At 43.6% G+C, this 24,635-nt stretch overlaps 1 long non-coding RNA gene and 1 pseudogene across 3 annotated transcripts in view; one reads left to right on the top strand and one right to left on the bottom strand.

The window, feature by feature from the left end:
- The window catches only part of LOC124984513 (uncharacterized), a 33,515-nt gene extending 13,186 nt beyond the window's left edge, over positions 1–20,329 (bottom strand). Inside the window, exons 1-3 of one of the 3 annotated variants that reach the window (XR_007108694.1) lie at positions 19,833–20,200; positions 18,779–18,818; positions 15,221–15,408 (exon numbers count right to left, since the gene is read on the bottom strand). This is a non-coding gene — a long non-coding RNA (uncharacterized LOC124984513). The other 2 variants (XR_007108695.1, XR_007108696.1) reach the window with 2 other exon arrangements.
- Positions 451–14,267, top strand: LOC124984512 (acyl-CoA desaturase 1-like; annotated as a pseudogene).
- Positions 20,330–24,635: the final 4,306 nt, after the last annotated feature.

Below are 24,635 nucleotides of genomic sequence, written 5' to 3'. Positions count from 1 at the left end.
ACCGGTACAAGGCTTGTAACCCATCCCAGTGCCGAACCAAGTCCTCTCCTTCCAGAGAGAAACCTCCCGGGTGCACCCGAAGTCGCGGGTGCGGACCGAGGCCAAGGAACTTGGAGAAGTGGAGAAGGAGAAAAGGAGGGGAGGCGAGCGAGGAGTTGGCAGCAAAGGGAACAGCAGATTGCGTCCAGCCAATGGCAATGGCAGGACGAGGTGGCACCAAATTCCCTTTGGCCAATGACAGACCAGAAGTTACGGGAGCTCTCATTAGCATTTCCCAGAGGCTGGGGCAGGGACGACGTGGTGTTGGCGTTTGCAGCATCCCTACGCTGTATCTGCTGGTTGAACTACTCGACTTTCTGTCCCCTCCCCTCTCCCGCCCTTTTTTCCACGCGGAGCTGTGTCGGTCAGGCAGTTCTGCTCACTTTGCTCCTTGTTGGCAGCAGATTAAAGAGTTTTGAGGAAATACAGGACACGGTCGCCCTAGGCCAGCTCTACCCTTTAAATTCCGAGCCCGGGGAGCTCCGCTCACATTGGGTCGGGTCTGCACAGCCATCCACGTGCAACAGCAGAGAGGTGTTCCGAGCGCAGCTCCACCGATCGCCCCGCACAAGCCGGCCCCCAGAGCCGAAGTTCACCCTCAGTTTTGGCGGAGCCAAATTCGCTCCGCAGCCTCAGTCCTGGGAGAGTGATCCCAGCACCCTAGAGCCAGGATGCCTGCCCACATGCTGCAGGAGGTGAGCGTCCCAGAAGTGGCCTCAGTCCCGCGCCTTGGCCAGAGCAGAATGGGACTTCTAGGCGACTAGTTAACTTCTGTGAGGAAAGAGCCGTCTTTCCAGAGTTCTGCTGCCCTCGGTTGAGGGCGGGGTGTGTGTTGCGTTATGGAGGATTGATTCCATAACTCTTGGTTCTTGAGCTTTAAAAACTCGGTCCTGCTGGTGCCTGTATACGTGGGGTTTCCTTTGCATGTTGCTAGGGTTGTGAGTTGTTTATCCTCCTCTCTCCTTCTGCTCCTTCACCTTGAGATTTCACCCCCAATTAATCTGTAATTTCTGGAAACTTCCCCCTATTCAATCTCAGGGTACATACCACCATCACATAGCCTAGGCACTGGGGCAGGATCTGTACCTCCACTGCACACTGAATTAGAGAGCAAGTGCCCTCTACTGCCCCAGCCTCTGCGTTCTCCTGATTCTCCATTTCTTTTTTCAGATCTCCAGCTCCTATGTGACTACCACCACCATCACAGCACCTCCAAATGAGGGCCTAAAGGATGGGGGACAGAAGTTGGAGAAGATGGCCCTTTACTCAGCAGAAGACATCCGCCCTGAAATGAAAGATGACATATTTGACTCCAGCTATCAGGATGCAGAGGGCCCCAGGCCCAAGCTTGAGTATGTCTGGAGAAACATCATCCTCATGGGTCTGCTGCACTTGGGAGCCCTGTATGGGGTCATACTGATTCCCACCAGCAAGTTCTATACTTTGCTCTGGGGTAAGCAGCTTCCCTTGTTCTGAAACGTTACTCCAGGTTTCTCACTGATATTTTAATAAGGCGGGATCTTCCACAGAGCAGAGGCCCCTCTCGGTCTAGGTTTTGCCAGTAAAGTGTCTTTGGTTGCCTGAGAGACTGACTGGATTGGGAATAGAGCCTAGTGAGATTGGGAGCTGAAATGTAATTCTAGAGGGTCCCTTAACATGGGTGCTGGGGAGCAAGCCTTGAGACCATGGGAAGGGGGCTTTGAGTATAGAGAGATGTGTGGCACAGAAGCAGCTGTCCCTGAAAGAACTTTTCTGTTTGAATCAGCTGGCTCCCTGTCCCTGCCCTTCCTGCTTGGGTGACTGGGAACCTGGGGCTAGACCAGAGCTCCTGGACTGCATGCCAAGCACAGCCAGGGTTGTAGGAAAGGAAAGCTGCTGAGGAGATATCATGAACAAAGGAAGAGCATAAAGGGATTATCAACAAAAAGATTTTGACCTGACCCCTTGGTTAGACAAGGACGATGTGTCATAGTGGGGGAATGACAAGGCCATGACCTAAGCTGCACAGATGTGTTGCTGTGTTACTCCAGGTAGGTCTGGGTACAACTCATGCCAGTCAGCAGTATGTATTAGAATGAAATAATGTTCAGAAATGCTTTGTGTTCCATTCTCCACCCTGACAGTTCCTGCCCTTCTCACCTGAGGCCACAAAGTGCCAAGGACCCAACACCTTTTAACACCAGCTGCTATTCCTGCTCCTCCCTATTCCGTAGGCTGCTATGAGGGAGAGGGTTGCCAATTCTTCCCTGACCTACCCTTAGCTCAGCTTTTTTGGAGATCCATGCCTGGGGCTGATAGCTCCTGGATCCATGCATGTGCTTTGCAGGTAGATTCACCTCTGCCCTTGAAGCCTGGGTTGGGAAGGAGGAGCAGGGAGCTCTAGAGACCTAGGGGCCCAATTGCTGCTCTCTGAGAAGTAGGGAACCAGGATGCCATCTCCAGAAGACAGTCAGAGGTTTTTAGAACAAAGAAGTATGGGGAACTTTCTGACAGGGTAGTGATGTAGAAGGGCTGGTTGGCCAGGTGTTAGGCTGTCCCCACCAGGCCTCTTAGAGGTGGCTAGATCTGGTCTTGGTCATTAAACTTTCTTATGCTCTAAGTGCCACTTAGAAATGGAACTGAGAAGATTCCCTTTCTAGGATCACCTGCTACTAAGTGACAACAACACTGTGTTTATAGGATTGGAAAGGTCATATTGTATTCGGTCATTGTGTGTCATTCCATCATTTCTCCTGAGTCAGCTATTTCAAGAGCCTGCTGTGTCTGTAGACTGGAAGAGCACTCAGGGCAGGGTTGAGGAGATGTCCTTGGAATCACTAAGGGCCAAAGGGCAAAGCTGCAAGATGTTGCTTAACCATCCGTGTGGACACTAACAGTCCCCTAGGGAAGAGGGAATGAATCTAACTTACTAAGCCTTCTTGAGAGACTGACAAGTATGGATAGAACAGGCACCAGAGTGCCTGGATTCTGGTTGCAATTCTGATTATGATGGGAGGCATATGCTTTTGGAGCCAATGAGCCAGGGTCATCTGCACCATGAAACAACCCCAGATACTTCCTTGCCTCTCAGTTGAGTGCTTCTGCTTTGCTAAAGCCCTTTCTTTCCTTTTGGTGATTACAGGGCCCTGACTCACTGTAGTTTTTCTAGGTATGGGTGATACATATCAGATCTCAATCACCACATGGCCAGAGGCCAAATATCAGCTGGAGTCTCCAGTCCAGCTCACAGAGAATGTTGACAGTACTTTCCTTGAACAGTCACTATCCCTAGGACTCTTCCTGAGAACCCTGTGGGAGGAACAGGATAGGATACAGGGGAGAGGGGAGGGGAGGGGAGAGAAGGGGGCTTTATAAGAAACTATCTCTGGCTATAAAAGGACACAGGATACTTTGTTACCATACGTACCATTTTCAACTCCTGCTAAGTTAGGATCTATTGTTTCCAGCTCCTAGGAATGAAACATGGTTAATAGTTTCTCCCAAGGCCTGATCCCCTGTGGCCTAGAGCTGCTAAACCCAGAAAGTGATAGGTACACCTGCCTACTTCCCCATTAGAGATCATACCTGGCGCCTGGTGAGCCTGTAGAATTAGAGGAAGTAGAGGCAATACATTGTTAGTGATGCTCAATAAACAGGCACCCTCTAAAGCATCTATTCTCTTGCCTGCAACGTGGTGTGTTACTAACACCTACCCCTCTGAAGGTGTACTGTGAATATGAGAATATTAACACTTGTGGTAAAGTCTGAGTCACTGCAAACATGACTGTGTGCAGCACTGACTTTCCCTGACAGGGCCACACTGCCTGGTACAATATTTCAAAGTTTTTTCACCAGCTGCTACACAACCACAGCTCTGCATCCCCCAGGTGTCCACTATGACTTTAGGCTCTACCAGTTGAGCAGTGCCCAGATTGCTGTGGTTATCTTCAGAAAACCCTTGTACATGGATTCTAAGCTCTATAGGAGTAATTTTGCATCCCTGAATATCTTAGAGAAGGTGAGCTGAACATCAAACAAGATAGGACCTTGGATATTGCCCCTACATTTGATAATGACAGTGGCATAGTGGTGAGAGTTTTATTCCTCTCTTGCCATCCTGCCTCCTTAGTTCCTGGGAATCCTTAACTTGTCTCCATTCCTAGCTGGAGAGGTTATGAGGTAATGGTCACTTTTCAAGTAGTGAAAGCCACAAGACCTTGGATGCCAAGGCAACCCTATGGTTCAGGTGAGGCAGATACTCACCCAAAGCCTAAAGAGCACATGACTGGTATAAGGAGAATTACTTTGATATGCCTTCCCAAATATGCCTGTTGGTGACTCCTCTATTATCTTGTCCTGGCAGCCTATATGTGCTATTTAATCAGTGGCCTGGGCATCACAGCAGGAGCTCATCGCCTGTGGAGCCACCGAACTTACAAAGCGCGGCTGCCCCTGCGGCTCTTCCTGATCATCGCCAACACCATGGCGTTCCAGGTGAGAAGCTGCTGTTGCTCAGCTTTTGTATCTCCACCCTGTTGATGACCTAGGGTGAAATGGAGGATGTCAATGCCCTGAGAGAAGCCTCAGCAGGACAGTCACTGACCTTTCAAGTTTCCAGGGGTCACCTCAAGTGTAGGATAAATATAGAATACTTCAGAATACCTCACTAGGAAGGGAAGTAGGGGGTAAATAGGAAAGGCTCCCTAGGTATAGGATTGTTTTTGATACCATTGTGTTCTCACACACTGGCTGTGTCATTTATCATATGGGGTCACATCACTTAAGCTACACACTGAGCCTGGTTTTCTGGGCAGACAGTGGACCAAAAAAACCCTTAGCTTAGGGAGACTAATCTTCAGACCCCAGGACAATTTCTTTAAGAATAATGTCTGAGATATTCAGAAACTCTGTTGTCTTGGGTAATAAGAACACATTTTTATGGCATTGACTATGCTGGGCACTGTGCTGTCCATTTGACATAGATTAACTCATTAAGTCCTAATGCATCTTAGGAGATGGGTGCTATTATTTAGTTCCTTTTTACAGATGAGGAAACTGAGTCACTGAGAGGCTGGATGGACCAACCTTGTCACCCAAGGGCAGTGTGTAATTCATGATCATGACCACATTTCTACAGTAGCTAAGTCAGCTATTGAGGTTGGTTGTGGCCCAAGTTTATAACAGAGACAGAATGAATGGAATTGGGGTAGATGACTCCTATATGGTTGCATTATAGCAATGGGCACAGGATAGCTTGTGATGTTGGTCTTAAGAGGAAAAGAAAAAACAAATTAGTCCTGTTTTTCTTGGCAATATCGAAGGTATGAAACCATATTTGGAAAATCATCTCTGTCCTAGAAACTTACACCTCAAGGTTCCCGATCTTTTCTTTGTGGGCCAAAAGAAAGAAAGAAATACATTGGACCTTTATTTAATTAATTAATTTATTTATATGTAGTGCTGAGGATTGAACCCAGTGCCTCATGCGTGCTAGGCAAGTGCTCTACCATTGAGCCACAACCCCAGCCCCACACTGGAACATTTTTGAAGTAATGGGAAGAGTCCCAGACAAACCCAGAGGTCCTTTGGAAATGCAGTCATGGTCATGAGTTACATGCTGCCCTTGAAGCTGCCACTTGCAAACACATCAAGATAGAACTCCCTGCAGTTTTCCCCATAGGCCAGCACCCCGGGGTCTGAAGCCACCTGCCTCATTCTTTCTATAGAAGCCCATAGAGTAGGGAGCATGAGGACCATTTGCCTCATTCCTTGCTACAAGAATTGCACTGTTCTCTCCTAGTGAAATTATTTGAGCATGGTGGTTTACCTGAATTCTCCCCACCATATAACCTGCAGGAAGCAGCAGTTCTGTTCCTGGGTCTGTACTGTAAATTGCTTTTCCACCTGACCTTCAGAGCAAATGCACAGAAGAGGGTAGGCCCTTCCATGCCTCTTAATGGAGCCAGACAGTGTGAGGTCATGGCAAAAACCACAGACTCTTTACAGACATTTAAGAATGGGACTTCTCCCAGGAGGGCATCTCTCCTCAGGTCTGCATTCCTCTTTTCTGTCCCTCCAGAATGATGTTTATGAGTGGGCCCGAGATCACCGCGCCCACCACAAGTTCTCAGAAACAGATGCCGACCCTCACAATTCCCGCCGAGGCTTCTTCTTCTCTCACGTGGGTTGGCTGCTTGTGCGCAAACACCCAGCCGTCAAAGAGAAGGGCGGAACGCTGGACCTTGTCTGACCTAAGAGCCGAGAAGCTGGTGATGTTCCAGAGGAGGTGAGTGAAGGGAGGATGGGGCTGGGGACGTGGCCCTGGACACCTGAAGCTTAGAGACTCCACCTTTTCCCTTAGGTCTTAGAAAATAAAAGCTGAGGATTGACTGGGTTTGTAAGTTCAAACTCATTTAAAAATCCAGTATTTAACATACCACAGGTCCTCAGTCAGAGTTTACTGCTCTGTTCCTTTTTCTTTGAGCTATCTTAATGAAACCTGTTAAATGTAGCAAATGGTAACTGACCTGGAATAGTCATGGACACAAAAAAATTAATGTGGCTAAGTCCTTTCCTCTAAGGAGTTTATATCCTCTTGGGGTTGAAAGGATAAGTCAACTACCGGGATAACCATTATACAAGGCAGAATATTGTCTATACTATAGAGAGGTGCAAAGGGAGGGAGATTGCTCAGTGGGGACAGAAGAAAGTGGTTATGAGAGATCTTCGCAAGTATTAGTGAGCAGTGACAATGTAAACAGAAAGGACAGAATGAGGCAAAGAAGGCTCAAGCATGTTCATGAAGGATGTCCTTCTTGGAGTGTGGGGTGGGACAGGCAAAAGGACTGCAGAGATTCATGTGGTTCCTTTACAGTCCTAGTTGTAGATTTAGGACTTTATTCAGTGGGCAACAGGGAACCTCTAATCATCTCCTTTGCAGTCATGTGGCACAGTCAAGGGTGTGCTTCAGAGAGACTGCTGTCAGGACAGGTGAAAGTTACCATTGACCAGAAAGACAAGAGGCAGGGACACAGGTTAGACAATAGCAAGGACCCATGCTAGAGAAGCAGTGGTAGCAATGGAAAGGAGTTGGAGGCAGGGAATGTCAGTGACATACAAGTCAAAAATGTGACTGCTGAAGGGAGGTAGGTAATCCATTCCCTTGAAATATTAATGGCCTGGCTTTCATAGCTGTGAAGAGTATGGGACAGGGCTTCTGAAAGGACGGAGACCTGCAGGTGATCAAGGATGCTCAGTGTGCCTTCTAAGGGATAAGTAGAGCAAAGAATTTTGTGGGGGGGGGGGGCAGGGGTAGCTAGACACTAGCCCACTGTGGCAAAAGGAAGGATCCCAAAGGTGGATGGAAAATAGCCCAGGCAGCAGAACTGGGCTGATAAGTTTGAGATTTGATGCTCACCTATTTGATCAATGTGGCCTTATGGTCTCATGAAAATGCACAATGGATTTCAAGTCAGGAGACAGGTATTTCTGTATTTGTTCACTGGTTCCCAGCAAGGCAGTCTTAGGAAAGTCATAAACACATCACATTGCCTCATCTAAAGACTGGGATAACACTATGTGTTGAAAAGTTTTTCCACCCTATTCCCTCATGCTCTTTTCTGACACTCTGTATTCCTAGCATAGGAGGAAGGACAGCCCAGTCCAGTGAGAGTGGACAATCCAAGTAGGCATGACAGCCCTCCACTGACTCATTGTGGGATCTCTCAATGTAGGTACTACAAGCCCGCTATCCTGCTCATGTGCTTCGTCCTGCCCACATTGGTGCCCTGGTATTGTTGGGGTGAAACTTTTACACACAGCTTGTACGTTGCCTCTTTCCTGCGATATGTCATAGTGCTCAATGCCACCTGGCTGGTGAACAGTGCTGCCCACCTCTACGGATACCGCCCATATGACAAGAACATTAACTCCCGGGAGAATATCCTGGTTTCCCTGGGAGCTGTGGGTAAGTCATAAGACAGTAGTGTGACTACATCTAGTGGTTTTCTGATCAGAATATTTGGCTAGGAGCTGGAGGAACCCAAATGACCTATTTTTATGACCATTTTGTAGCTCAGTTTTTTCAGTATAGTACTAAGGGCAAGACACTGGGAAATTCCTTTTGGAGTGCAGCAATAATTCTTAGTTAAGATGAAAAATGTGAAAAATAATGCTGCTTTTGATTTTAAGTTGTAAAACAATCTCTAAATCCTACCTACATTGAGCCCCATTGGATTTTTATTCTAGTCATCTTTTATAGGTCTGTAGTCTTATTTGAGGCAGAGAATGCATAAAGAGAAAATTAGAGACATCTGCATGACTGAGAAGCCCAGTGTCTTATATTTAAATGTGCATATAAAATGTGGAATAATTATAATTTAATTCAAAAAACTCTATGCCACAGAGTATTTTTATCTCTCCACTGTACTTGGATATGCCCTACCTTTCAAGTGTGGGCCATACCTTATTATTTGGTGATGCCAACATGGGGGGAATCAATGCATCTATTGGTGGCCTGTGTCCCTACCTGTCACCCTCTCTCCTTATGTCCTTTATTTTTCTGTCTTCTGTTCTTACTGTATGTTAGGAACTCCCTTGTCCCATATGCTATGGGAATCCTCCAAGAAAGCAGTTTGATTACAATTTTTTGCTTCCTGATCTGATGTTCACTGTTCCTGAATTTTATGCTGTCTATAATTCCAGTCCCAATTGGCAGAATGAAAGGAAACAGAGTTCTACCATCTGACTCTACTTTTTCCTGTCCTTCATTCTAAGTGCATATAGACTTTGAACAAGGCCTCAAGTTAGTTTTCCCAGTGCAGACCTCATAGCTTTTTTTTTTTTTTTTATCAGTGATCAGAGCTATTGTTCATCCAGTAACAGACACTATTATAGACACCGTACTCACAGGTCTCTGTAATTTCCAGGACTATAATTATTAAAATTATTTCTTTGGTTTTTTTTTTTTTTTTGCATCTATACATCTCTGTCCTCCTTCCAGGCACCTTCTACCACTGTGCATTTTCTTACTTTGACCCACATTTGAAATAAATGACCTATGATATACAAATCATAGAAATATAATAACCTAGACTGAGCTGTGTCCTGTAATTGTAAATGGAACTCTAAACCTGCTCCTCTGGCCTCCCCACTTTACCCTTTATTCTCTTCTAACTCTGTTTCCCGCCATTCTAATCTCTTTGCTTCTGGAATTATCTCCCCACATGTTCACATGTTCATCTTTTCTCTGATAAAGGTGACTTTCCCCTAGAGCCTTCCTTGGGCTATCTCTTATTGTCCCAGTTGTGTCCCATTGACCCTCTTCTCCCTTTTCCTCTCTCTTCTCTATCTGTATGTCTGATCCCTTTCAAAATCTAACAACTTTAGGCCTATTGAGACCTTGCTCTGAAACCTTCACTTGCTAGTTCATAACATTGCCATTCTATTTTTATACTACCTAATAAATGAACCTCTCTTTTTAGCTTTTTTTTTTTTTTTTTTTCAAATCTGATAAGGATCAGTGTCATTAGTACCAGAATTGATTTGGAAAAAAAAGAGTTCTTCCAGAATTGGTTTTTTACCCAATAGAGAAATTGTCCTGAATCCAGGATTTCTTTGATTTTTTCCTCTAGCAAAGTAAAGCATTCCCAGGATTTCTAGAATCTCAGTGGTTACAGGAAATCTCTCAAGTATTTTCAGAGTGATTCTATTTTTTCACTTCAGGGTCAAAACACAGGTAATTAGAACCCAGATCAGCCTACTGTGAACCAGCCATAGTTGTGGGAGCTCTGGCCTTTGGCTGGGCCTCCTTTTTCCTGCTTTTGGCTGTTGTCACCCATTCTATTAGAATTTCCCACCCTTACATAGACACCAGTGAGGTGGGGCAAGGTGGCTTACTCACCTTGTTAGCAGCATAGCTACAGGTTCTTCCTCTGAACTGTCCCCTCTTCACCTCAACACATGCACATAGGCAAAGTGTCTGTGGGGTTTTAGGCCAGTATTTATGGGTACTCTGGTATTTTCCCAATGTAAAATCCTTCCTCAGCAGTACTATCTTCTTCCTTATCCTCCAATAGAAACTCCCTATCACAAAGACTCCTGGACAGCCATGGGTGACCAGAGCCTCTTGACTCACTGCTTAAGATGACCCTGCGGGCATCTATTTAAGTAGAAGTCACAGGGTTCATCCATTCAGCCAGCAACAGCAGCTTTCTCAGGGGTTTGTGGCACCCTGCTGGGTAAGAGGTTGCAAAGATGAGAACAGAAATCCACTGAGATCCATTACTTCTCTCCTTGGTTTTGTTCCAGGCGAGGGCTTCCACAACTACCACCACACCTTCCCCTATGACTACTCTGCCAGTGAGTACCGCTGGCACATCAACTTCACCACGTTCTTCATTGATTGCATGGCTGCCCTCGGCCTGGCTTATGACCGGAAGAAAGTGTCCAAGGCCATCATCTTGGCCAGGCTTAAAAGAACTGGAGATGGAAGTCATAAGAGTGGCTGAGTTTGGGGTTATCCAGGGTCCTGTTCCAAAATCCAGTAGAGGTTTAATGTTCTGTTAGTTAACTACTGAATAAGCTACCTGGATGTTAAAAATAGATGACCTTAACCCATTCCAGTACAGTAAATGACAAGTACTGATGGGCAACAACTCCCCTCTCTGATGCTAAGACAATAGTCATTTCTTCTCTGTCTTCATTCCCATTGTCCTTTTCTTTGCTTGATTTGTATCACCTTCATTTCTCTTCTCCCTATCACCTTCCTTTCTTTTCTCCCTTACTGCCTCCCAGGCAAGTACCTGGTCAGCCGCAGGTCAGTGTCCAATGTAAAAGCCTAACAATCTTCCAAAAGTCTAAAAGCAAAGGGTTTACTTCAGATACGCTCTATCCTTGATCTCTCCTGAACTTCAAGGCAAATGGCTCCAGTTAGATATACAACAAAATCTTAAAAGTGCCCATTAACTGTCATCAGATACTTTGCTAGATGGAAGATGAAAATAACTATTTGGCACAGAACTTGCAAAGTAGGTAATTCATCAGAGGAAAGGGAACATGCAGGATATGATTTGTAAGTAAGGATGTGGTTGAGGTGGGAAATCTCTTTTTGTAATTAGATCCAGCTGCCTACCTAGCACAGACCTAGAGCCTTCTCTACCCAGTATGCTTCCTTTCTCTCCTGACTGATTAGGGGATGGCCATGAAGGTTGGCAATTAAATTACAGCAGCACATCTTAATGTCTCAATATAGTTTGAACTGAGGATAAATGGAAAAGTGGTCTCCATTAGGGAAGGAGATTTCTTATTTCATAGACAAGCAAGTTGTCAGGTTGACTGTGTCCAGAAGCGAGGGATACAGCAACAGCTCATAGAGTTTGAAGATTCTGTGAACTGCTTGTCCAACTCCTTTCATCTTTCTGCTGTGCTATCTTCAGGATTTTGGTCACTGCCCTTGTAGTAATAGGATGACTGTGGCATTTCCAAACATCCAACAATGGAAAGATTTTAGCAGGTGAACTTGGGTCAAAGTTAAACATGTATAGACATAATCTGTATTGCAGCATGAAAATATTCACTTGGAGTATTTCCCTCTGAAAAAGAAATAAGAAGCTTGAAGGAGAAGAGGCATCCACTGGTGTACTCATTCCTCCCACTGCTGGGCAGGAGATGGACAGTTTGAGGGGTAGGGTCTGTAGGCAGCTTCTACGATCACTTTGCAAAGGAAGGGCTCTAACAACACATTGCAGGAGGGTTCAGAAGTTGCTGAGTAATTTGTTGGGTTTCTAGTGAACCGAGTTAGATAGATAGTACAATTTCTCCTTCAATAGATTAAAACCCAGGCTTCTTCCCCCAGTATTGTAACTTTTCATGCATTCTTTGCTTTGTGACCATCCAGATTACATGTAGGGCTGCCTGGGGTGGGACAGGAATTTCTTAACCATCTGTTTCTTGTTTTCTGACTCTGTTCCATCTGCCATCCTTCTTCTACTTGTTCTCTCTGTTCTTCAATGTTTTCTTCTTTGAAGAGTCAGCCTCCTGCGTCTGTTCAGGGAAGTGAGGACTTGCTATCTAGGCAGCTCCCTGTCCTGTGGACACAGTACTTATGGGCACTGAACTGCTATTTCTCTTTAGGGAAGGAGAGCTGGCTACATCTTTGCAGGCCTCCACATCCTCTCTGCCTTCACCCCTTTGTGCCTCTGCCACACTGATAACTTCAGAAAAGTTTAGCAAATGCTCTAGGAATATCCCTGGCTCAAATAGCTTCACTCTCCTGTGACACCAAATGCCCACATTGTCCCACTGAGCCAGTCACAGAGCAAAGCAGGGTTAGAAGTTAGTCTCCTCTCTCTGGGTTGGAGCAGAGAGCATGCTCAGTGCCCTCAGCAAAACTGCTTGCTCCCAGGGGACACTGCGATCCTTGCAGAAGAAGAAGGACATATAATTTTCACTGGGAAGCACAAGAAATAAGGGCAAGTCCCCAAGTGCCTCACTTTGAAAGGGGACCCCATCCTGAAGCCAGAGTCTGCTGTAAACCTTTGGGTGAAAGGGATATGAGATGCCAAGAACTTTGCTGAAATTAGTATCTGTTCAGCAAACTAATAAACATCCTCTACCAAACAACTTAGGGCATAAAATAGGATAGAAGTCTAGAAAAACACAGAACACCAGTGTTTGAAGACCATAGATCTATCCTGTCCTGTACCTCAGTCATCAAAGCAGAAACCTGACTGTGCTGTATCAGAATCAGCAATGTGTAATACCAAATGCTGTGTCCACTGTTGAGACCCAGCCATGGGAGGAAGCAGGACCTTCCAGCCTGCACTAGGGCAACTTATTCTTGAGCTGTTCATTGTAGTAGAAAATCACCTCGTGAAGTTCAGATCTGCCAACTCTGTGCCTACCACTTGATATGTCTCTTGAATGATTTTAATTCCACAGTCATCAAATGTCTGCTTGATAATATATAACCAATAAACTCACCTTTCTCTTTTCTTCTCATCCTGTTCCATGGTCCTGATCTATGCCATGTCCCTACACACATGGGATGGAGACCTCAGGGTGATGTGCCCAGTATCTATGTAGATGTATAGGTAGGGGCATGTACTTCAGTAAGAACACTGTTTTCAGGATTCGAAAGCTCAAGTGAAACATTGATGAGAAACTCTCATCAAGAGTTAATTACTAACAATCTTTGCCTTGTGGATGTGCTGACAACAGATTTGGGTGCCTTACCTCTCTTCTAATCCTGTGGTTATGTTCTTCCTGGCTCCCTCTGAGCAGTCCTTTACCCCTGAAAGCCTCCAGCAGTGACCTATATCAATCAAAGCCTTACTGGAATGATATCAGCGAAGAGACTTGAAGGATTTCCTTCTAGGTTTCATTTTAAAAACCTTTCTTATGAATGTTTTTATTAAGTGCCCAAATTTAAAGGGGGGTAGAAGTAATTTGAATGTATTTGATATTTTAAACATGGAATGATGGTATTAGCACTTAAAGTGGAAAGTTATCCTTGGTTTGCTAATATCATTTGGACAGTATATGTAGCTCAAAGAGGTGAGTCTGAAAGGTAAACAAAGCAAGGTGACCCTGTTATACTAATAGGTAAAGTCTGGGCCTTCCAACATTGTGCCACCAACTTGCTATGTGAACCTCGCTTTTATAACAAACCTACTACCCAGATAATGTTATTAATCCATTCAGAGCCCTCTTGAGTTAAATACTTCTTTAAAGTCCCACCTCTCAATTTGTTGCTTTAGGAGTTAAAGTCCTAACACATGAACTTTGGGGGACACATTGAAATTGTAGCACTGGACAAATCACTTAATTATAATGTGCCTCACTTTATTTTCTATTAAAATGGTATAATAATAATACTGACCTACCTCAAAGGACAGTTTTGAAGTGTGACTAAAGCTTGTTATTAAGCATTTTGGGATCTTCAGAGGAATTCTCAAGTCCCGCGGATTTTTCTAGTAGTAGTATCCACCATGAACTTGACATGCTCATATGTCTGGATGCCATCATTAACCTACATGGTTCTCAAGAGACTGAATGCATCCATTAGAGATAGATGCAATTCTTACACAGAGTACCTTTTCCTTGCCTGGGTGGGTTTTGTTTTTTTTTTTCATTTTAATGTGGGATAGCAGTTATTGGTGACCTGAGGATAATTTTGGAATATCAAGTCCAAAGCTAGTTGTACTGATCTGAGATTATATTTGTTAATAATAAAAGTGAAGTGATTCTGATTGCACTGTGTCTTGGAGTGTTTTGGCTGTGATATAATCTCCTGGGACCTGTCTCTGAGGCCCTCCATCCCATGTGTGTTCTGCTTCTTTAAAAGTAAAATAAGTAAATAAAAATAAATACAGTAACAATGGTTAAGTCATATCCTAGTAACCTGCCCTATCTTCCTAAGGGTAACTGTGGGTTAAACTCTGGGCAGCAGGAAAGGAGGTGTCTGCTCCTATTAAATCAAACACATGCCAGAAGTTGGCACCTTGGCCTGGAGGCATGCCAGGACCACGTGTCACATGGTCACATGGACCCAAGACAGAGATGCTGGGAGAGGCTGAGAGGAGCAGCAGAAGCTCTGCCTGGGAAAGCAATGGGTTACATGGCAACCAGGCCGGGCAGCCCAGCTCCTGGAAAGTCCTGGCCTCCAGGCAATAAATGGCTACCTGACCACTGATGCACAACAGCAGGTAGAAGGAAACAATCCAGAGGAAGGTGTGTAAATTCCTGGAGTAGAGAGGGCTTCACGATCACAAGGTGGAAAAGGTGTTTGGGTTGGTTTAACCTCAGCTCTTACCACTTTGGTAATTCTCTTGTGGAAAAGAGAGAGCAGAACTTGTACCATCTGCCCAAGCTCCATATTCCTGCAGGAACCTCTTTGACCAACACAGCTCTGTGAGCTCTGAGAACTAGTTCTGTCAGTTACCTCACTCTGATCGAAGGTTGCCCTTGCCTTGAACAAGAAGCATGACTCTCTCAGAGTCATTAGAAGGCAGGACTCAAATTCTGAGTGTCCAAAGTCAAAGGTAATAGACATCAAGGCTTTGCCAGACCTGAATAACTTAAACCGGTGGTGACATATTCTTCGTCAATGAGTATTTGGTTTTCTAGCTTGAGTTCCACTTCCTTTCTACTTTGTTTAAAATGCTGAGGCCAGAATACTTTTTCAGTCATCCCATAACTGTACCTGCCCTGCCACGTCTCTGTTGTTGTCACAGACAGGCGTCCCAGGGAAATGCGTCCTCACCGTGTTCTCGCTGCTTTCTCATTTCCACACCTGACTGTCCTCCCTCTGATTAAACACACCTCTGTGCCTCCTCCAGAAAATCCGAATTTTCTATATCCATTTCATCCTTGGACTGTGTTCTTGCTTGTCTGCAAAGTTACCAAAAGAAAAAGGAAAGCAGAGAGATTTTAGAACTGGAAAGCTGTTAAGGGAATGAGTGATGGCTTCCCTCTGAGGGAGAGATGGAGAGCAAGAGCTCCCAGGGGGCAAAGCAACTCTGCTCCTCCATGTTTTATATGAGAAGGGCTAAGGACCAGTCTAGGCCTCAAGATTTAATTATTGGAAAAAATGATTGGAGATAATGGAGAAATCTAAAAAATAAAATTTTGTCATACACAATGACCACCATCTTTTCCCTCCTCCCCAAAATATCTTTCAGAGCAGGGGAAGAAGAAACACATATTCTGGACAGAAAGAAGTAAAACTACATTTCCTGATGATATAACTAGGATATGGAAATTTCTCCAAAAAAATGATTTCAACAAGGTTTCAAGATACAATAGCAATATACAAAAATCAACTGTATTTCTCTAAATTAATAATGAATAGACTAAGATGAAATTGAGGAAATTCTTCTATTTATAATAGCATCAGTTACAATAAATAAACAAAAATAAACTAAAAAAAGATACACCCAGTATGGTACACTTCAAACTATAAATGCTGTTGAAAGATATTAAAGGAGGCCTAAACAAATTCAAAGAAAGTACATGTTCATAGATTAGATGACTAAAATTGCTACTGTGGTAATATCTTGAAACTGATCTATAGTTTCAAAGCAATTTTTATCAAATCTCAACTCTTTTTTCTTTCATTTATTTATTTATTTATATTTGTACTGGGAATTGAAACCGGGGTGCTTAACCACTGAGTCACATTCCTAGTCCTTTTTATTTTTGATCTTGAGACAGTGTCTTGCTAGGTTGCTTCAAGCCTTGCTAAATTGCTGAGGCTGACCTCCAATTTGTGATCCTACTTCCTCAGCCTCCTAAGTCGCTGGATTACAAGAAGGTGCCACCGTGCCTAGCTCTGATTCCTTTTTGAAGAGAATTTGACAAGATGATCCTAAAGTTTATAGGGAACTTTACGAGACCCAGAATAGCCAAAACAAACCTGCAATACAAGCTCAAAGTTGGAGGACTCATACTTTTTGATTTCAAAAAGTACTTCTGAGAACACACGTAAATTAATGGAATGGAATTAAGAGTGTAGATGTATATCCCTACATCTAGGGTCAATTCAATTTTTGATAAGAGTGCCTAGACAATTCAACAAGGAAAAAATAACATTATTCAACAAATGTTGCTGAGACAATTAGGTACCCACATGCAAAGGAATGCTAGCCCAATAACTCATTTCATTTACAAATATTAACTCCAAATGAATCACCCAATGCTATAAAAGTCTGAGGAGAAACATAAATGTAAATCTCCAATACCTTGGATTAGACAGTGGTTTCTTAGATATGCCACCAAAGGAAAAGAAACAAAGAAAAAACAGATAATTTGAATTTTATCAAAACAACTGTCCTTTGTAAAGATGCTATCAAGAAATTGAGGGCTGGAGATATAGCTTTGTTGGTAAGCACAAGGCCCTGGGTTCAGTCCCCAGCACTGCAAAAAAAAAAAAAAAGAAAGAGACTGGGGAGATAGCTCAGTCAGTAGAGCGCTTGCCTTGCAAGCATGAGGCCCTGGGTTCGATCCCCAGCACCGCCAAAAAAAAAAAGAAAGAAAGAAAAGGTGGAGCTTGAGTTGTAGCCCAGTAGTAGAGCACTTGCCTAGCCCATGTGAGGCACTGGGTTCAATCCTAAGCACCACATGAAAATAAATAAATAAAATAGAGACATTGTGTCCACCTACAACTAAATAATTAAAAAAAAAAAAAAAGAAAAAGAAATTGAAAAGGTAACCCACAGAATAGGAGAAAATATTTGCAAATCACATATTTGATAGGGGATTGATACTCAAAACATAAAGTGAATGCTCATAACTCAGCAACCACACTAAAAAGACAATCCAATTTGAAAATAAAATATTTTTGTTAATTTTTATAATGGTACATAATAATTGTACATAATAATGGGTTTCAAGGTATCATAATCATTCAAACATACAACAATTGAAGCAATAAAACCCAAATATACTAAAAAAAAAAATCACTGACTGAACTACTTCATTAAAGGAAGCACTCCATTTTCCTTTAATTATACAGTTGTATGGTTTTCAGTTTCAAATGTCAAGGAAGCAAATCCTAGCCACACAACAAAAGCAGATTCTATAAATTGGAGTCCTAGATAATAATTTTGCTATACCAAATTCTACTAGTTGGAAGAATCCAGGTACTATGTGCTACATAGTGAAAGGGGTTTAGGTTACCGCACAAAACAATTCCAACTTTCCTCAGAGGTCAAAATCCAAGATCTGAGTCCACCAGACCAGAGGACAGGCACTACTAATAAGAGCAATATTCACATTTCTACAGACAGGCACTGCACTACAGGCCAGACAGCACATTTTCTCACTGTATCAGAAGCAGGTGCTGTTATTGCCTGAATTCAACTAAAGGGGTAGCTGGATCAGATCAGTTGTACTCAGAGGCAAAGCCTTGTGGTAGGGCCCTTCTCCCTGACTGCTAATGGCAATGTGCTTGAACTCAAGCAAAACTGCACAAGCTTCCTGTGTTCTGCAAGAACCCAGCTCTCTCCATCTCCTGACCCACCTGAACACTGAACCACACCTGAGTTTTAAGCCCTCCTCTCTACCATAGCAACAGACCTGACATTTCCTCTCTTCCATTCATACTCCAACCCCTTGTAAAGTTCTGCACTCCTTCAAAGGCATCTTACTTTATTGGAAATGTCTCCCTTCATTTAAAACAGTCATTACTCAATGCAATGATGGAAAGATTTCATGTCTCCTTTTAAGTTCTGTCTCTACTACATACTGGGGAAAATGTTAGAAGGAATGGAGTCCTATTCTGTGATCTATAGTTACAGGCAATGGGCTGATTCATAAACACTGACTTTGAGGCAAATGCCACAGACACCAAGAAACTGAGATTTTACTCTGGGGTTGTTAGTGGCAGAACCCTCCTGAAGCCAGAATTAAGGACAGGTAGTGTAGAAATAGGGGATCAGGTCAAATCGAGGAAATGAAGCCATGAAGCCATCTGCCTCTGGAAGTTAGAGACTGCCCCTGGGAGAATGGAATGTCAAGGATCTCCAGAGCTCATTGATTACCAAATTTACCTGCCTTTATCAAGGACCACAAGCATGGAGCTGCTAATTAATGCCCCCTGGGCCCTTATCTGCCTGAATCACCTTGGCCCTCCCCCTGCCCATAGCTTCTCACTTAATGCAAAACCAGGCCTAGTCACATAGGCAGGTAGGAGAGATAAGGGGGGAGAGAACTGGAGAACAAAAGAGACTTTAACCTTATAAAAGATGTAGGGTGCACTCACTTCTTGGGACTTTAGAACATCAGCCATGGCCCCCTTCTTCCTGCCGGGAGAAGTCTGTATTATTACCTTTAAATAAAACCTGCTTAATATGCTTGCCTTGGTGTACTTCTCTAGTGTTCAATCTTCAACATTAGAAGGAGCAGAACTCCTCACCGTTAAAACAGTGGTATCACTCCCATGTTGGCAACCCAGGTCTGCTTCTCAATGACTGTTTTGCCCAGCCTGCTACACCCTGGTCAGAGAAGGCTCACAAAAGGACAGTGTGTGCTGTGCTGACTTATGGTGGTCCAGTGCCCAGGCATGGATCTTCTCAGAGGGACCAAAAGGATCCTTTAGGTCTAGACCCAGGCCCAGAGGGAACAGTGAAAAGCCAAGACCAGGCCAGGCTTTGAAAGCCCTATGAACAACTAGATGAAAAAAAGAAAAAAATTGAACATGAAAGGGAGCCAAAGATTCAGAATTACTTACAGATAACTTTCACTCCTCTCTTTAGAGAATTTTGGTCAGCAGAAAGACTCCCCTTTTACTTTTTGTGTTCATTTCAGATATATATTGTATAGAGAGATATCTATAGATATACATATTATATATATGTAATTTGAAATGGTTACATAAAGTAACCATCTTAAAAAATCATGTGGTGTTTAATGATCTACAGTATTGTATAACCACCACCTCTGGTTCTTAAAATATTTTTTATCACCCCAAAGAAAATCCCAAACCCTGTCAACAGTAACTCATCTTCCCCCCACCCCCACTCCACCCTCCATCCTTGGCAACAACCAGTGTGCGTTCTGTCTATGGATTTACTTATTCTGGATGTTTCACAGAAATGGGATATGTGAGCTTGTGTCTGGTTTCTCCGTCAGGATAATGCTTTGCATGTTCATCAGCCCTGTAGCATAAATTGGTACTTCATTCCTTTTTATTAATATTCCAGCAGGTATCTTGCCTCATCTACTGTTTTTAGCTTTTGGGTAGTGTGACTAGCGCTGTTTATGAACACTTACGAACAAATATTTGAGAACTCCTTTGCATTCTTCTGGGTACATACCTAGCAGTGGAGAGTCTGAGTCACATGCAGTTTTTTTGTGGGGGTCACCACAGTGTTCTCCACGTAGCTGCACCATTTACTGTCCTACCACCAACGTATGAGCGTCACCCTTTATCCTTCATTTGTCCCTTTCCTCCTTCCTTCTTCAGGGAAGTCAGTCCCCACAGGACCCCTTGCCCCGGAGTAGAGGGTGGGAGAAGCCGCACCCGGATAGCAAGACCAGCGTCAGGGCAAAGCCTCCAGTCTTGCCTTTTCCACCAACAGGGCAGAGCGCGCAGGGGCGGGCGGACACACTGCCACCTCGCTGACCCACCGCGGCCACCCGTGTGATTCCGCAGAACCACCGTCCCAGACACTCCAACGCCCGGTCCTCACCTCCTACCCACTACTCAACTCCTCAACAGCCCAACCGAGGAGGGAAGGAGGCCTCCAGCCCCGCTCGGCCTGCGGCGGTGGGCGCTGAGCCCTCAGCCGCAGCTCCTGCAGCCCAACCCGCTGCCTCCTGCCCTGGGCCAGGTCCTGGAGGGGCGGGGCTGCGCAGACGCCCGAGGAGCGAAGCCGCGCCCTCCGCACCTCCCGCGGGGTTACTGTCGGTCACAGACCCGGCCTTCGGGGTTACTCGCGTTCACACACCGCTCAGAGCCTGAGCCGGTGCAGCCAATCAGCGACCGTCCGACTTGTCAGACGGCATCGGCGCGACCGCTCCTGCCGTCGCCTCGCGCCTCCCGGCCTCCTGCAGCCTTTCTACTTTCTCAGCCCGGGGCTCTGTACCTGGGCTTCTCGTGTCACGCCCTGGAACCGGGGAAGTGCGGACCGCCTTGCAGGACGGGATGTTTATCTATGCGCTGGGACCTCTAGAGCTCCCCGAATGGTGGAGGCCGCATCTCCCCAGCACAGGCCCTCCTTCCCTGCCCGAAAGAAATGCGAAGAACGTTAGCCTCCCGCTCTGCCAGCCCCTGGTCCCGGGGAATATGACCTGTGTGGGTGCACGTTCCCCCGCTGAGGTGGGGGAGACCCGGCTAAACAGGGCAGGTCAGTGGGCAAGGAGCATTTTGATTCTTGTCTGCAGTAGTGCAAAGTACTTGTCACATATGAGTCGGCAAAACAGACTATGGGGAAGAGCGTGAGGTAAAACAGAATAGAGAAGTTCGTTAGTGAATGTTCCAGGCTGATGTCACCTGGCATGAAAGGATGTGGAATGGGAGGGAAAGGTGGAGAAGAGGCCGTGGATGCCTACACAGAGGGTGCAGATTGCTTCTTATCTGATAAGGAGTCATCAGATATGTTCAAGCAGGACAGGAGAGTCCGTGTTTTAGAAAGTTACTCTGATGCAACAGTAGAGAAGAGGGGACCAGACTAGAACTGGTAGGTTAGATAAGACTTCGGTACAACTCAGGTGAGGAACAGGGGACCTCCGAATCTGGGTAGTGATTGTGGAAATGGAAAGGAAGTCCACATCTGGGACATTTGGAGCTGACTCAATAATAGCACTCAATGAATCAAATCTGTGAGATTATGGAGAGGAACTGAAGATGACTGAGGTTTTCCGTCTGAGTGACAGCAAAAGAAGTACTTTCAACAATTGAAATAGAACCCTTGCCTAGAATGTACAAGCCCCTGAGTTGAAGGAAGAAAAGAAGAAAAAAGATTTTGGAAAGGGGACAGAAGTTCAATTTTTGATGTAGTTTGAGTTGCAAAAAGCACATGTATGTAGAAATACTACCAATAGGCTCTTGGGACTTGGGATCTGGTGTTGGGAAGAGAAGTAGAGATGAAATCTAAATGAGTGTATATGAAGTTAGGGAGAAAGTTGATAACCTAAGAAGAAATTATAGACTAGGAAGATGGAAGGGCAAGATGATGGGAAGTAGAAACAGAACAGATAGGAACAGGACACAGTGTAACAAAACCGAAGGACAGATATAAAAAAAAATTAGAATAATGTAATATAATTGAAAAATACTTTCACCAAGAGGGAGCAGGAAAAAACACATATCAAAAGTATTTGGTTAAATAGTTTTTTGTCCTTCTTGTTTCTATTATTTTCCCTTTTTGTTAAAATTTGTTTTGAAACTAGTCATTTGAAGGAATTCTATGCAGTCATTAAAATTAAGTTGTTGGACTGGGGTTTAGCTCAGTGGTTGAGAATGTGCTTAGTGTGCACAAGGCCCTGGTTTCCATTTCCAACACATACACACACACAAAAAGTTGTAAAAAAGTATTATTGATTTCCATAGAAAATGCCCAATGCCTCTTAAAACATTCAGATTAAAGAGTGGTATGTATACAATTATCCCACATTTTAAAATGTATGTGTGACAGCAAAAGGGCATAAGGGAATTTTTAGCATGAGAGATTTGTTCTGTGTCTCTGTTCAGGTGGTGGTTACACAGCTATATACAATAATCCCCAATCCTCTTAACTATAATGCCTTCTTTAACCCATTATGTCCCAGTTTTCCATTCTGTGAATATGTCAATGAAATTGACAGGTACATTAAAATTAGCTGAAAATCATAACTAGAGGTTACATATTATTGATATTAATTAATTTTTATATTATAATTATTTAATTATAGTGTATGTTACATACTATTTTAAGTTTTTATAGGTGCTCCACATCTGGGACAATGGGAAAAAATGGGTTAGAGAGGGACACATGTTGATGGTCCCTACTTCAAACAGTGTGGTGCTGCACTTTATGTGGCAAAAGAAAGCTCAGTGCCTAGAACACAAGAACTCAGTGAATGGAGAAGGAAAATTGTGATCCAGAACAAGTGCATGGAGGAGACAGGATGGAGAACATGGCCTGGAAGAATAAGTCAAGACCACATCTGCCCACCACAATAAAACCATTGAAATAAATGACCTAGAAGTGAGTTTAGACCAAAACCATAGTGGATGAAACTCACTTCAGACTGAATAAGGGAAGGTTCACTTATCTTTGTCCATATTTTTATTGAAGCATTGTAATTATACATAATGGTAGAATTCATTGTTACATATTTGTACACTCACATGATTTAACAATATAATTTGGCCAATATTATTCAGGAAGTTTTACTTGGAAGGTGACTTAAATCATGCCACAGAAGAGGTAGGCCTTTTCCTTATTGCTTCAGGGGTTTGAATGAAGCAATTAAACTGGGTGGTAAAGAGAGTGTGGCTGTGAAGGGAACCAAGAAGAGCCAAATTCAAGTGGAAATAATTTAAACTGTTCTAGGATGTTTGAGGAGGGGAAAACTGCTCCTCACTAGATTTATTGAACTTGTCCAAGATGCTGTGAGGAAATTTCTGCATGGGGCAAGATAAGAGATGTGATTTCCTCTTGGTCTCCACCTAGTTTGAGACTCTTATTTGAAGTACATGAAGGCCATATAACCACACAAAAAGCAATAGAAGTCAAGTTTGTTATTTTTGAGTCTATAGAATGAACACTTTCTCTATCCTCTAAGTACAGTTGTAATTTTGGTTGTCAGTAATCAATGTTTATACTACTATGACCATGTAACTGTCATTAACCCTGGAGACATGTGATACACCCATGATTTCTCTCTTACACAACTTTTTGTCTCTTGATGTCTAGCTATTTCCCACTTCTTCATAGATTTAAGTAAACCTGCTTAAGAGCTTAAAGTGATCAGACTAGCTAATAGCCACAACAAAACCATTGGGAAAAAATGACCTAGAAGTGAGTCTAGACCCAAAACCATAATGGATGAAACTCACTGCAGACTGAATGAGGGAAGGTTCACTTTCTTTGTATTTGTATTTATCTTTGTATAATTGTATTTATAACTAGATATGTGGTAGAACTTTAATTATTTGGTTTTAATATGAGTTCTCATTATACTTCATACCTGTGTCACTCGTTTTTCATACTGTGGCACAATGCAGAAACCACTATACTAGAGGACAATATAACCTAGTTTCAAGTATTGGATCCAGTGCTTACCAGATGCATGATTTGGGGAGAAGCATTTCACATAGATGTGTTCAATGCATACGCCATGGACCCCTGAGGGTCCTCTAAGCAGTTCTTTTATTTATGTCATGACCAGTCTTACAATCAGAGCCAGTAGAAGAGCTAGTGAAGACGGGGAAATATTCCAAAATTTAATAAGTAAAGGGTAATATTCTATATAAAAAATACACCCACTCATAATATTATCTGTGCCTTTTATCCATAGTGAAGGCCACGCAGTAAGGTGAAAGGGTAAAGACTGTTTGTTACTCTTAAGCATTAAAGACTTGGCAAGTGTCAGTCCCACCAAAGGTGATATACCTCAGGAACATGCCAATCTCCAGAGGAAAAGATATAGAGAAAGGAAGTCAAGATGTTCATTTAAAATCAATGGTTTGGACCTTTCAGTGGAAACTAAGGAAGAGGAAATATGCAAGGATTGAATCAGCCTAGTTTTGAAACTTCAATATAAAACTTTAAAGTTGCCCAGAAGAAGTTATCTGGTGAAAAATGGACTAAAAACAGAACCAGGAATTCTCACATGATCCTTGCAAAGCAGATCCCAGTGTCACCCAGTGTCTCCTTCCCTCTCCTCAGTGCCCTTGTTGTAATATAGGTGAGTGGTTGGTGGAAGGCAGGTGAGATCTGAAATAAGACAGTGTTGTCACAAGAGATTGGGGAGAGGGGTGTCCCAATGAACTGAGTTCATTTGAAAAATCTTCTGTGGTTACCTTGTATTTTTTTCATATTTTATGCCTGTTAATTTGTACATAAAGAGTGAAATTTTTTCAAAAGACTTGTTATGAGAAGAGTAGGACCCCTTCCTCCTCTCCTCACCAT

Source organism: Sciurus carolinensis, chromosome 5 (assembly GCF_902686445.1).
Source record: "Sciurus carolinensis chromosome 5, mSciCar1.2, whole genome shotgun sequence".
Lineage (NCBI taxonomy): Eukaryota > Metazoa > Chordata > Mammalia > Rodentia > Sciuridae > Sciurus > Sciurus carolinensis.
The sequence above is the reverse complement of the archived record's forward strand: the minus strand, read 5'-3'. Positions and strand labels throughout refer to the sequence as shown.